At 38.0% G+C, this 7048-nt stretch overlaps 2 non-coding genes across 2 annotated transcripts; both read left to right on the forward strand.

Moving 5' to 3' along the window:
* LOC147934919 (small nucleolar RNA R71) lies at positions 1-107 on the forward strand. Its single transcript, XR_015573300.1, has one exon. It is a non-coding gene; the product is annotated as a small nucleolar RNA R71 (small nucleolar RNA).
* Positions 108-6267: 6160 nt separating this feature from the next.
* Positions 6268-6373, forward strand: LOC147934920 (small nucleolar RNA R71). Its single transcript, XR_015573337.1, has one exon. It is a non-coding gene; the product is annotated as a small nucleolar RNA R71 (small nucleolar RNA).
* The last annotated feature ends 675 nt before the right edge of the window (positions 6374-7048 follow it).

Raw genomic sequence — 7048 nt, forward strand, 5'->3', positions numbered from 1 at the left:
AATCCATGGTGGGGACACTGAGTTTGGAAACCTTTAAATCTCTCCCATGCCTCACAAAAGCTTTCATTATTTCTCTGTGCAAAACTTGAGATCTCATTCCTCAATCTAGCAGTCCTTGCATTGGAGATCAACTTAGCTAAGAAGGCTTTCTTGCAGCCATCCCAGGTTGTGATAGCTCCTGTTGGTAAGGTCTTTTCCCACAAGTGTGATTTATCTCTAAGGGAAAAAGGGAACAGTCTTAGTTTGAATCCATCCTCACTTACACCATTTATCCTTGTGAGGCTACAAATCCTGTCAAACTCATCAAGATGGTCTAGGGGGTCTTCCATTGGCAAACCATGGAACTTATTTGCTTGTATCATAGAGATCAGTCCACTTTTGATCTCATAATTATTATTAGCAACTGTTGGAGGCACAATACTAGCTCTTTGGTTATGTGTGTTTGGTGCATCTCCAACACCAATGTTTCTTGGTCTTGGATCTTGATTGTTTTGTTGCTCCATTAGCAACTGATTCTCTTGTTCTTGTTGGATTCTTGTTCTCTGCTGTCTCAAATATCTTGGTAGTCTGTTGATGTGATCAAGGTACCTCTGAAGATTCTGATTACCCTTGGATCTTATTTGCATCAACGGACTCGATCAGGTACTCGAACAACACTCGGTCGAGCACATGCTCGAGTGAAGGTCGAACTGACTGAGACGAGACGACTAATTGTATCCGGGTTGTGACTCGATCAGGTACTCGAACAGCACTCTGTCGAGTGGTAGCTCGAGTTGTATGTCGAGTTGGTACCTGAGACCCAAAACAACCAAGCAGATGAAGAATCTGAATCAGTAATGGTTAAAGAAGCAATAAAAATTAATCTTAGACTTGTATAAATCCTAAATGTCACAAATAAACACTCAAACAGGCAACGACGCCAAATTGAAACTCATCCCAATTACTGAACCAAAAGATAACCTCTTCAACGGCGCCAATTGAAACATGGATTTTTCTATCTTAACCTATGAATGAATGAATGATGACATGTAAACAAACAAACTTAGGCTAAGATGATCAAAATGTATGCAAGGTGTTTCAATACCCTTATGATGTTGTAGCATAAAGGATGTCAATCCATAAAGAGTGTGATATGTAAGCAGTCAAGATGTGATCAATGCATTCAAGTTAAACCAAATATCAAGTTGATTTATTTCTAAAAACCTATTGAAAATAATGAAATGCAATGAACTAAGGCAACTTAAGACAATACTGATGCTGAATTAAACTATAGAACAAGTGCAATAAACAAGACTAAGTAGAATTAACTAATAAGCAGAAGAAAACAGGAACAGAACAATGCATAAGCAAGAAAGTAAAATGGAGCTCGACCTAGCACTCGGTCGAGTGCATGGTCGAGTGGGGGGTCGAGTTGACAAGCGAATGAACAGAAACATAGCAAATAATGAAAACAGAGCAAACAACAAGCAATTAACAATACTTAAACAGGGAAATCAATAAAATAAAGAAAGGTCCTAAGGATGGATTCATGGGCTGGGCTTAAGCTATGGTTATCTAAACTGATCAACAAACCTCAATCAACAATGAGCTATCTCTAGAAAATGATCTTCTAATACTTGCTAATCCATTCTCATGACAATAACAATCAAGCTTAGATACTCTTAGACCTAGTTCTCACTAGCTATTACATATAAAAGCAGGCATTAACAACCAGATCATCAATCTAAAAAATCACTTTAAACATCTAATCTCTTAGCATGCTTCATGATAATCTCTAGCATTAGCCTTATCTAACAACTTAGACATTGGTGTGATGCTAAGAAGCTTAAGATCTATCCTTACCCTCTCAGTATAAGAATATCATAGAGCATATCTAATCTAGAAGAGATGTATAACAATAAAGCTTGATCAATCTAAACAACCATAACCCTTATCCAGCCTAATCCATCCTCAAGATCCTAAGACACTAATCAGATCTAAAAATCATCATGAAGAACACAAACCCAAAAATTAATGAAACTACCATGATTAGAAAGATGAGATAAAGATGAACAATATTGAACAAAGAAGTGAAAGCAAATACTAAATAGATTTAAAGTTATGAAGGTTACAAATCTATGAAAATCCTAGAAAAGATAAGAGATGATGCAATAAAGTAAAAGTAGCTAAAAATGGCAAAAACTAGGTTATGAGGTGTCTACATGGTCTCTAGGGTCTGACTTCTTCGGCCACAAGTGCCATCACATATATATAGTAAAGAGAGAAAAACCCTAGTTAGCTAGAGAAGAAACCAGAGAGGCGGCGGTCAGCTCGACCATGTGCTCGGTCGAGTGCATGGTCGAGTGGTTGGTCCGTCAAGTAGCTTCAGTCTTCGATCTGGAATGATATCTGTTCATTAAAATCCGTATAACTCTGTCACTTCACCTCCGATTGACTTGAAACCACCGGCATTAGAAACGTAATTCAATTTCCTACAACTCTCATGAAGGATGCGGAAGCTGAGTCGCAACGGAAGATCTTCATTCGGATCGATCTTTGAGGAGCTCGATATGCATCCGACCGAGTACTCGACCGTGTGCATGCTCGAGTGCTGTGGTCGAGTGGACTTCAGAACCTTCCTGATACTCCCTATCCTCTTGTTTAGCTCCAGAAATAACAGCAAGTCCTTCCTTACCCTTTTAGAGCTCTATAATACCTAATAATACTCCAAATGCACAAATGTATGCAATGCATGCTTCTAAACATCCTAAGTGCATATTTGGACAGAAATGGTGATAAAAACTAAGGAATCACTTTTATATGATGCAAAACATGAACTAAACAAGGCCTAAAATATGGTAAAATATAGTGACATCAACACCCCCAAACTTAGTCTTTGCTTGCCCTCAAGCAAATAAACAAGACATAAGTAGGAAGGTGAGGTTTGAAAGTGGGATCTTAGAACCTAACAACTTACTAATGAGCTACCTAGAATCAATGTCCAAGTTACTAGTACTATGATGCAAGGTGAATGAGCTGTACTTAAAAACTTTAGATAGACCTATCACAACCTCTACTGATTCAAGCCTTAAATATCCACATGCATTCAGATCAATCATTTCTTTTAACATTCATTAAGCAAGAACATGAATCAGATTGTGCAATGTTTAATGTTTAAACTCATTTGGCTTGGAGATAAAGGTTTAGAGACAAGGATGGTGTCTCTTTAGAGTGGGGTTCATTAAGTCAAGGTTCTCTCATAAAAAAATGGATTGAGCTTTAGAAGAAGACTAAAGGTAAGAACACTTAGACACATACAAGAACAAAACCTTGTCTACCAAAAGGTACCCAAAGTGTTTATCCTATCATTCTAATCCCAAATTGTCCTAGTTCTACCCTGTAACTTCATCTCTTCTCAAATACCCTTTTTCTCTTTTGTTTTTAAGCCTTACGAGAGGTATCTTATTTGAATCAACTAGTGGAATGGGGATTCTTTCTTATTTGCTATGGTTCCTTTTTCTTCTCATTTCTTAAGACATAAAAGCTTTTTGCTAGACTTTTCTTTTCTTTCTTTATTTTTCTTTAATTAGAACCATCTTTAACAATCTCATACTTCCCATTCTTTCACTAGAGCTTAAATTTACTTAAACACATTCCCCTCCTAAAGACTCTAACCTTTTCTTTCTCTTTTTCTCTTTTCTTTTTCTTTCTTTTTCAAAACAACCAAGTCCCAAACCCAAGAATTAAACCACCTAGTCCTATCTAGTTTGAAAATTGCAAACTAGAACTACACAAGACTTTACTCTTGTCAGCTCAAACCTAACACTTTCTACCAAGCTCAATCCCAAAAAGGCCTTACACACTCAAGAATAAACAAGGGTTGAAAGAAGGGTTGGTTAAGGGTAGGAGAAACTGATTTAAAAGTGAAATCAACTACTTGGATCAACAAGAGTGGTAAAAAGGAGAAAGATGATCCAAATATGTATATGGTATCCATGAGTTTAAAGCAATGCACAAACAGATAATTACAAGTCAATATTAGGTTCTTATAAGTAGGAAATGACATCAAATCACAACATGCTTCAATTTAGACCAGAATGCAATATAGTAATTCAAGGCTTGGTTCAATCTTATGTTTCTAGCTCACTCAACTAGCATCAAAGTACTATTAACTTGGGCATTGATTCTAGTCTAGCTAATTTAAACAAGTTAACAAGGCTGAACTCATCATAGATCCCTAATGCAAATATGAAACAATCCTACATGAAACATACTAACAAGATCCTAATATGCAATGCAAACTACATGAACACTCTTTTTTTTTTTTTTTTTTTTTTTTGTTTTGTAAAGATTTTTGCAAAAATTTTCTAATTTTTAGGTTTTTCTATGCCATAGATGAAATGCAAGTACTAACATGATTATGCTAAAAATTTGAAATAAGAAAACAAAACACAACATCAAATGTCATCTCAAACCCGCCCCCAAACTTAAATTACACAGTCCCTTGTGTAAGAGAAATTTGAAGGAGGATTACTTGGAAATTTGTAAGAGAATCAAGAAACAACACAAAAACAAAAAATGAAATGTTATATACAAATATAGAGTTGGAGTATTACTTGGGATGGGCTAAGGGTGGGATTCATTTGATATCCACCAAGTGCTTAAAGGACCTCCATGCTACCTGACCAACCATAACACTAAAGAAAACAAGATCAAAATAACAAGAAACTTAAACCAATATGTACAAGGATACCTTTGGGACTTCCTCCCAAGTGAGCTTGTTTAAAGTCTCTAAGCTTGACTTTGCATACTTCTTATGCTTTGGAAGGGTTATAGAGAGGTGATGAAGTCCTCTCTGTTCTTAAACATTGCATTGCTCCTCTTATTCCTGGGTCAATGCTAAAAGAGCTGTGTCTGCTAATAATGCTCAGACCTTGCCTTACTTTCTTTGGAGAGGAACTTCTGACTTTACCATGGAGCTTCTTGATTTGCCCACTTATCTCCTCATCCTTATTTTTTAACTCCCTCAATGAATCATGTAGGATGTTGACAGTTTGAAGCTCAGACAAACCATCTGAGTAAGGATTTCTTGGCTCTTGTTGTTGGTGAAGCTTGGGGATGAAGTCTGGGCATTTTGGGTGACTTGGTACCACTCGGTCGAGTGAATTAAGGTGCTCGGTCGAGTGGTAGGTCGAGTGGAAGGCCGAGTGTCCTAAAATCTCTGTTTCTACCCCATTCACACCCTGAAAGATTTCAGACTCAGTTTCATGACCTTTCTCTTCAATCCTGAAGGTTTGCCCATCAATAGTTGGCTTCTTCTGCTCAAGCTCTTTAACTTGTGGCTTCTCTTTCATTTAAACATCTTGTAACAAAGGTTCATGACTCAAGACCATCAATGCCTGCTTATCAATAGAAGCCTTGTACTTTTTCAGCATTTGCTATTTAAACCGTCCTGGAAATGGCAAAGGTGGCTGATAGGGAGGAGGAATGAACCGAACCAGCTTGCTAGATTCTTGAGCAATGACTCGATCAGGCACTCGACCGTGTGCATGGTCGAGTGTATGGTCGAGTGGTGTCTCAAGCTCAGTTCTCTTCTCATTCTGCACCTCTGGTTGAAGAAAATCTTCCCTATCTTGGTTGTAACTGTCCTCAGTGAGCTTTGTAGGTAGTTCTTTAAGAGAGATAGCTTGGGCAGTGGCAAAATTCTTTAGATTGTCAATTGATGTCCCATTGAGTTGTCTAGAAGAAGAAGATTCACTCTTGCTCTCAAGGTGAAGGATTCTGCAAGTTAAAGATTCAATCTTGATATTAAGGGCACCATATGTGGAGTCTATCTTGTTTTTCATCTCTGTGAGCTTCTTACTTGTTTCCATATCTCCATTAGCTTGGCCTTGTATGACTTGCTGAAGCATACTTTTCATCTCTTGATCTAGAGCAGGAGCTTGTTGGAGTTGTTGTGGAGGATAGACTTGAACCATAAACTTCTCATCTTCACAAACAACAGGTACTTGCTTTTGTTGGGTTAGAAGTAGTTTATCTAGCTTCTCAAGCTTCTCATCTAAGGCTTGTAGTTCCTTTATATGCCCTTCCTCATAAGCAACACCTTCTCTTAAGCTTCTATCATATTCCTCACTGTAATTGCCATTGGACTGAGCAAAGTTCTCTACTAAGTCCCAACCTTCATCTACATCTTTATTCATGAAGCTTCCATTGGAGGCTGTGTCTAGGAGCATCCTGATCTTGGGAAGAACACCTCTATACAAAGTACACAACAAATATTCATTGTTGAATCCATGATGTGGGCATTGTCTCTGGTAGCCTTTGAAGCGCTCCCATGCTTCACTAAAAGATTCACCATTATGTTGGAGAAATCCTGAAATTTCATTCCTCAAATGTGCAGTCCTTGAACTAGTGAAGTATTTTGCAAGGAAGACCTTCTTACAATCAACCCAAGAGGTGATTCTTCCAGGAGGTAGAGTCTTCTCCCACTGATGGGCTTTATCTCCTAGAGAAAAAGGAAACAATCTTAGCTTCAAGGCATCCTCACTAACTCCATTTATATTGGTGAGGCTACAGAGCCTGTCAAACTCATCAAGATGTGCAAGGGGTCTTCAGTAGGTAGGCCATTAAATCTGCTGCTCTGAACCATGGAGATCAAACTAGTCTTGATTGTGAAGGTTGTCTTATGGACAGCAGGAGGCACTATCCCATATCTCTGAGTATGAGTAGTGGGAGCATCACTATCACCAATCTTCCTTCTCCTTTGAGGTTCATGCAGATTCTGTGGAAGTTCCATTTCCACCTCTTCTTCTGTTTTTTTGAGACTCTGAAAAGGTGCTCGAACAAGCACTCGACCGTTTGCTTTGAGGTACTCAACCGAGTGCCTAGTCGAGTGTTACCTGAGAATCAAAACAGAACACCAGAACAACAAAGAGGTGAGTAATAGAATCAAAAGTAAAATAGCTTAATCTTGAAACAATGAAATCTCGACTGGAACATATAAACACCCTAATGACAACGTCGCCAATTAAAACAAGAACTTTTTCAAGTATCTACTTATGAATGAATG

The sequence above is a fragment of the Camelina sativa genome, chromosome 11 (assembly GCF_030686135.1).
Source record: "Camelina sativa cultivar CO46 ecotype springtype chromosome 11, ASM3068613v1".
Taxonomy (NCBI): Eukaryota; Viridiplantae; Streptophyta; class Magnoliopsida; order Brassicales; family Brassicaceae; genus Camelina; species Camelina sativa.